This window comes from Nannospalax galili, unplaced genomic scaffold (assembly GCF_000622305.1).
Source record: "Nannospalax galili isolate Female #2095 unplaced genomic scaffold, S.galili_v1.0 scaffold370, whole genome shotgun sequence".
In the NCBI taxonomy this organism is placed as follows: domain Eukaryota; kingdom Metazoa; phylum Chordata; class Mammalia; order Rodentia; family Spalacidae; genus Nannospalax; species Nannospalax galili.
In genome coordinates this window covers 2,406,438-2,414,791 of record NW_008329335.1, presented here as the reverse complement: position 1 = coordinate 2,414,791, position 8,354 = coordinate 2,406,438, and positions in this window count along the sequence as shown.

Sequence of the window (8,354 nt, the reverse complement as noted above, 5' to 3'; positions counted from 1 at the left end):
TGTATTGATGTACAGCCTTGAATGTGAATAATTATTGTAAACTATATTTTAAAACCTTTTTCTGCCTTTATTATACAAATTTTCTAATTGGTCATGGTTTAGTTATAGCACAATTTAATGAAAAAAAAGAAGCTCTCCTACCAAAAAGCAAGGTAAGGTATTAAAATTAGGAATGGAATGGAAAACATGAATAGAATGTAGAATTTAATAGATTTTTATACTCCAGATTGAAATAGCCAGAAAAATGAACTTAAATATATATACATGCACAAGATAAAATAGAACAAATCGTTGTGAGAACATGAAGGTACAACAAATATTTTTGATACACAGAAATAATTTGATCTTCATTCTGCATAAAGTGGGAAGAAAATGAAAGGCTGTATGCAAGTCCACACTCGTCTTGACTGGTACTGACTGATCCAAGTGTAGATCCTGAAAAGACTGGAATAAGTAATTATAAGCATATTTCATTTACTGGTGGTAGAAACAAAACCAATATGCTAAATAAAGTATTTCCAGAACAGAAGAAAATTAATAGATTTATCCCAAAGAAAGTGAAAAAAAAATTGATGAAGGTAGAGACATTCTAACCTGTTAATAAAATAAAAAAAAAGGTAAGTCCCATAGTAGGTATATTTCAACATTTTTGTCAAATGAATTTTTAGTATCCTAAATTCTATTTTGTTTTATTTGGCAAAGAGAAATCAACAGCAAAGCTTATTTATATGACAAATATGAACTTTTATATGATTCTTCCAGTAGTTGCTAAAATTGATTCAGTAAAACTACATGCCTTCTTGTGTTTAGAAAGGAATAAAAAAAACGCTGGGTGTGGTGACACGGCTTTAATCCTAGCATTGAGAAAGCAGAGGCAGGCAGATCTTTACGGAATGAGGCCAGCCTAGTCTACATGTTGACTTTCAGGCTTTCTGGGACTACAGAGAGCATTACTTCCTAAAAAAAAAAAAAACCCAATTAAAAAAGCAACAAAGAATTATGATTTTGCAAAAATATTGACTATTAGTTGCATTAACTGTTATTCTATAGTTAAAGGGGTAAGGATGGTCATGGGACTATGTGTGAGTCTCAAAAATGGGCTTGCTGTGTAAGTCTGCTTTCTCGGCTATGTTCCAGTGTTTTCATCATAAATATTTGCCAAAATTCTACCTAATGCTAAGGTTTTCTGGAAGACCAAGTGAGTAAGATAATAAGCATAATGCTGTTAAAAGAATTAACTCACCATTGCACATTAAGTGCTCTATAAAAATTGGATTTTATAGTTATATTTAAGGTTGAAAGTCTCCATTAATTGCAAATAAACTTTGTAAAGACACAAGTGCTACTGTAATGTTTATGATTATCATATTGATCAAAGTGTAACCTGTTGTAAATTTTAATTAAGGTGTTAACATGATAAAATCATTTTATAAAATAATCAAGTATTACCTATAGTATATAAGATTTATTTGCATTTCAAAGGTAGAAAAATACCAATGTTCTTTCTTGAAATGTAAGCGATATATTTAATCCTGGCTTGAAAAATCTGACAAGTTGCATATAAAATTGGGTTGAGAAAAAGATATATAATATCCATCATTATCTGTTCATTTAATTTCATGTCTAAGTAACCCATAAGTTTTAAAGCTTTAATTAATGATGGATTAACAAAATACATATTTATAAAAATGCAAACATTTATAATAATTAACCATTATGTAGCTGTTAAAACCATATTGATATGCATTAATTCAACTAATGTACTGTGCAAAATGCTTTATTAATGCATTTATGGCAAATGGATCCTGTTTACATTTCATAAGTCATCAAAACTTTCTCAATGTTTAAAAGGTGCATTGCTTGCCTGAAATTTATTTAGTAGTGTTTTTTTCAAAACCTTAAATATTGTTCTATTTATTATGCTTAAAATTGTTGTATAAAATTGCATTACTCGGTAAAGAAACCTGCTAGAATAGTAATAAAAATCAACCTCTGGTGAATTCTAGATTTTTAATATTTGGTTTTCAGATTTTCTACTAAAACAACGTATTGCAGTCTATTTTAAAACTTGTCACTAAAGATGAATGAGTAAGAACGTCTAGAATTCAATGTGGTTCTAGTAAAAAGGTGCGCTAATAGCCTCATGATTGGAAAGATATGCAAATTTATAATATCACTGAGACCAGCACAACTCTTGGTGTCTGCTAACTTGAGAAAATAGACCAGGAATCTTGTGACATTGCCCTCAATCATTTTGTCGAGTCAGCTACAGGCAATCAACTCTGATGCAAGAGGAAGATCCAGCTTTCTCCAATGACAAGCTTTCTGAGAGATTATTGAATCCCATTGCTCATCCCTAAATACATACATATGAGTACCACAAAGTGGACTCATTGGTTTGTGAGTGTGCATATAACCATATGCATTCATGTATCCACGATTATTCAGGAAGAAGTCAAGAAATTCGTAAGAATTGTGTGGGGGATGCACGGGATGCGTTATAGGGGGGAGAAATTCTCAAAAACAATTTTAAAAGTTTGACATGCCTTATGATCACTAAAACACTCAGCAGCAGCACAAAAAAAATGTTTGAAGGCTGAAATAAAAATAATTTCAGGGGGTTTTTTTGCTTTGAAATTCACTGGAAGCATAACAAAATCAACAGCAATCACCAGTATTTGAAAATGGAATGGTTCATACTTTAAAAAGAGAAACAAATGTGGGTAGTGATCATTTCTCCTTCTTTGACCCATATTTTTTATAACTTGACATTTATATGGAATTTCCCTGCTCTGTCAATTTGCATGTATCTTCCCGGGTCTTGTACAGTAGTTTGTTTTATCTGAGAGTAGCGTCAGTGGAAAGAGTATACTAGTGTATGTTAACAGCTAAAAAGACATTTTATATGATTTGAATGTTTAAAATGAAAATTATGATCTATTATAAAATATAACTATTATTCATAGTTAATTAAAATACAACACATGAAAAAATGACCAGTGCTCTGTGGAAAGGGATACTTTGTATCATTTTAGGTTAAACTGCTTGGAGTCAACACACATTTATTTACAACATAAGGAGAAATATGAAAAGGGAATATCATTGATTAATTTATATTTTATTTAATTTGGAATTTTGGGAGCCAAGTCTAAACATATGTTACCTTGTAATATATTAAGCAGTGTCAATGGAATCTAAACGTAATTTTATAAAACTAGGAAAACCTTGACCACCTATAAGAAATTAAAACCTGATGCAATTACTCCATTGTAGATTCAGTGACAAATTAAACCTGACAACGTAGAAACAAAATTAACATACTTTGAAATGAAAACCTGTTTGCACTAATGGATTATTTTCTACAGTCACCTGCCATCTCTATTTCAGCAATAGTGAGGGAAACATTTTAATAAAGCTAGGAGAAGCTGTAGGCTGCAATCTGAGGTGAGGTCACTGATGTGATTATTGCTCTATCAGTTCTTCCATCAGAAGAACCAATTTTCAAGGTTCTGTGAACTTTTACCATGGATTTCCTAAAGTCTCAGGTTAGCAATAACATCAAGTACATCAGATTTACCTTTCTTCCACTTTCAAATAATGTAAGTTTTCTTCTGTGTGCAGGGCCAAAAGAACATGAACTTGAATTCCATTTATGTCATAAACTGACCCTCCTTGTATTCAAGGGAAATCCTTTAAACTGGAAATATTGTCCTAATCTATCTTAAATTTTATATTGAGAAAATTAATATGAAAATTAGTGTAAAATATTTAATCTTTTTTAACTTTAAAAAATTATTGAGAATTTCACACATGCATATAAGGTGTTTTGATCAAATCCATGCCCTCTCCCTCCCCTCCAACTCCTTCCATATCTTTCCGTCACTTTTTCCTGACAACTTCGTGTACTCTTTCTCTTTTTTTTTAATGGGGCTTTTGGATACTATAACATTTGCCCCTCTGAAGACGTAACCCTAAAATCTTTTAGGGATTAGGTAAGACATCCCAAATACTTTTGACATTTTTGGCCTTTGGAACAGAATGTGTTACTAAGCGGCCCAAGGACATTTTGACTTTTGCCAAGAAACTGGCTACTTTTTGGGGGGATCTTTTTACCCTAACTGCCTAGAAAATCCCTACCTCCTACTCTTATCACACCATCCTGTGAAGAGGTTACCCAAATTGCCAATAGGGAATCAGTATGCAGAGAGCTATGGCTTCTTCCGTGCTGAACAGGGCCGCAGGGTGAGGTAATTAATTAATTTTTATGTAGCAATAAATTTACTATAGGAAATGTCCTAGTATTTTCCACGAAAGGAAAACCCATGAATAAAAATTCATTAATTATTTTAATTTTGGTGAGAATGTGTTATTACCACTAGAACATGCCTCTACTGTCCAATCATCTCCAAATTATTACTGAAAATACCTAGAAATCAGTTGAGTTGTTTTTAATATTTTATTAGCTTATTTTCTTCTCAGAGACTTTATAATATAAAATACCATGGAATATGCTTCTGAGTTTTTCATTGCTGGCTATTTTAGCTGCTAGTTCAGTTAATTTATAAGCATAATATTTTACACTATGTTTCCTTCAAGTCCGGACTGTAAATAGTAGTGGTGACACTGATGATGAGCTCACCACCAAATCTCAACCATGTAGCACTTTTGGACTTTAAATTTTCTGTGAGATAAAAATATGCGAGATAACTTTAGGTTATATCTTTTAAGAGAGAAGATTGTTTTATTTTTTGTCGTGTGTGTGTGTGTGTGTGTGTGTGTGTGTGTGTATGTGTGTTTGAGACAAGGTCTCCCTGTAGCTCTAGCTGGCCTGAACTCTTCTGTAGACCAGGCTAGCCTCAAACTCATAAAGTTTCACCAGCATCTGCCTCCTAAGTGCTGGGATTAAAGGTGTGTGCCATCAGCTAGAAAAAAACATAGCAATGTGTTCTTCAAAGATGATAGAAAAGAAACATAAATTGCCCATGATATTGCTCCAATATGGAGACTAAATACTTAAAATGTCTATTGTACATGAAAAAGTAAATCTCTGATTTTTATCAGTTAATGTAACTCACAGCAGTATAGCTACAGATGTTGGAAGTGAGGGGTTGCCACATGCAATTAACTCTACAGGTCTTAGCATATATGACAGAATGCATGAAATCCAGTTGGGGGGTGATAGTGTGTATAGAGGAGCAGGACTAAGTAAGATTAAGATTTATTGTATGAAATGCACAAAAAGTCAATAAAAATATACATTTTGAAAGTTATGACACTGACTAAACTGGTTATCATGTGGGAGAAAATGAACTTTGGAAAGTAAAATATGTACTCAAACTGTGATAAATCTGTCATATGATAACAGTTAAAAAATAGAGAATGCTTTGAAATTTTAAACCTGTGAAAAGTTATTGAGGAAATTTTCTAGAAGGTTACTCTCTTTAAATTTTTGCCTGAACTTTCTATCAAGTTGTCACAGGAGACAAAGTTACACCAAAGTTGATAGTTTTCCAGCGAAGAAAAAAAAAAAAAAATCTGAGTAGTGAGCAATTGAGAGCTAGAAAGTGTTAAGTTCAGTGATATGGTCATTTAACTGACATATTTTCAGCATTGCTTTTTAAAATAACAAGTCAGTGTATATTCTGTGATAGTTTAGAGCACACTGAGTTTATCAACATATTGCTTATAAGGAACACTGAACTCATTCACTAACACCACAGTGCTTACTGATGGAAAAGGGAGTGCATTCAACATAGGGTACCTTTAACAACAATGAATATGACTTCAACTCTGAGGCAGTTTTAATTCTCCCATATTTTGCGTTCAGTGTATGTTTTTAACAGTCTATTTTTTGTATCTACTTTTCAAGTTAAATGTGTTTCATACTCTTCTTTGTCTTTTACTTTCTTAGTTTCTTTTCATTTAATTTTTTTTTAACTTTTGATGTCCATTTCTTTCCAATAGTTTTCGCTTCTTTCCTAATTATATAATTCCGCTTTGGTTTGGTGCTCAATAAACAAGAGAAGTTTGACAGTCCCAATGCAGAAATCCTGTAAAACAGGTACAAAAATCTACCCGATGACTTTTTAGACATATGCAGGTGCCAAGGATCTGAGCGTAAGTGATTATGACTAGTACTATTCAGATACATACAGACGAGAGATGCATGGGCCAACATCTCAGTGTTATTAACAAAATTTATGAGCCTTCCTGTAAGAAATAGTATATTTTAAAATGGAGATTTTTTTAAAGGTTAAAAACTCATTCAATTTTATGTCTTCCAGGGCTTATACTGAGTTCAATATTGTATAACTGTATTATTTCAACAGCAAACCTAAAAATTTTATAGCCACTTTTGAAAGAGATCTATCTTTGCTCTGGAAACTGTTATTGAGTATGTTAAAGCTGTAATGAAATGCTTCTTCTTAAATAAAAAAAAAAATTAAAAAGTGAAAGTTTTAGATAACCGTAAAAGTATTGACAATAAACGCAGTTGTATAATGCTCTAAACATTTCCGTGAATCTATGGGCCCTATTCCCTTATTTTGAATATTCATCTTCTGTTGTTACTGTTATTTGTTTTTGTATTTTGAGACAGGTTCTCACTATGCAGCCCCAGCTGGCCTGGAATAGGTAGGTAGACCAGGTTGGCCTTGACATCACAGTGATCTGCCTGCCTTTGCCTCCAAAGACCAGGGATTAAAGGCATTCACTTCCTCACCAGACCTTTGAGTATTTATCTTGATGTTACCTGAAGAACAAATTCTTTACTCTTAAAAAACTATAAAATTAAGAAATGTATTTTAAATAGATATTCCCATGTCTTCAAGGCTTAGTCTCCTAAAATGATTAAGAATTATGAAAATTTTTTGTCACAGATTAGAAGAAAAGTATAAAAGTTATTTAGAACCTTTAAGACTAAATCATTTTGCAATGCATCACAGACATCCTTCACCTTGGGCCTCCTCCTCACAAACTCTACTGCAGCATGTTCTACTAACTGACGTGTTGATGTGATTACTTCAGCCAGTGCTTGTGAAGGATTTTTTGTGTGCTCTGCGGTGGGTTGAGGATTACCAGTATTCTTTGATCCCAGCCCTGAGGAGGTAGCTACATGAAGATATAATTGGAAACTATAGTGAATCTGAAGTTTGGGGTTCAGAGGTGGTCCTTAGAAAAGGGCGTCAAACTTGAGCTTGCTAGGCTGGTCTGCTGATGTATTACTTGCCTTCCAGTCACAGTGTTGTCATGTCTTGCTGATCACACTTGAGTCTCCTAAGGGGAAGTGTTTTCTATGGCACCTCAGTTCTGTACATTGCTGTGTTCCTGAAGACTTTGCAATTTATTTCTCCACAGGAAAAAAATTCTCCTTTCAGTTTCCAGCTTCTCCTTGATATTTTCTACAAGCCCCAACGAGAGGACAAAGAGATCCTTCTGTCTTTCTTATCAGTCTGATGTAGGCAAACCACTCATGCACTTCTCTATTTCCTGTTTCTTCCATAACCATATGGAAGAATAACCATATGGGCTAAGCCATTTAGTCAAATCTGAATGGTCCCTACTACTGTTCTATTTTATAAGCAGAAACCAAGATAAATTCAACTACCTTACCAAAGTAAAGCTTTGGTGGAGCTTTTAGATGTGTTCTTTAACTTCGATTATGCAAAATAAATATGTGAAATTGCCTCTCAGATTAATATTTAACATCACTCTTCTAATATTTGAAAGTCTAATTCTGTGATGTGGGTACAATTCAAATTCAGTGTTAAGACCTAAGTGATAATTTATAAAGAAAGGTGAATGGAAGACAAGTGAGGAAAGGTCTATCTTTTTGTCTATCTATATAACTATTTATCTGTCATCTACTTACCTACCTATACGTCATGTCTGTTATTCTTTTATTACATTTGTTCAAAAATCTACTGGTCTATCTATACCTGGGACAATTTCATATTAAATTATTAAAGATTTTGCATAGATTAATCATAAGGAATGCTGTATGAGGAGAATTTTGTGATCTGGATGCTCAGTGAATACTAACTTACCAAGTGTCAAAAGTGAATCATTAATGGGAGAGGTTAGGAATCTACAGATGTCTTTTATGAATGAAGGTCAAAAAGCAGTGTTGGTTTCAGAAGCACAGAAACACTTTTCAAAATGTTTTCTTCCTGAACACTTAAGTGAAATGTTTTAATGGACAATAAAACAATATAGATATATACTAATCTATGCATCATCTGTATAGTTTACTATGTATGTATGCTCATTATCTATCATCTATCAGTCTATCTATCAATCAATCATCTATCATCTATCTATCTATCTATCTATCTATCTATCTATCTATCTATCTA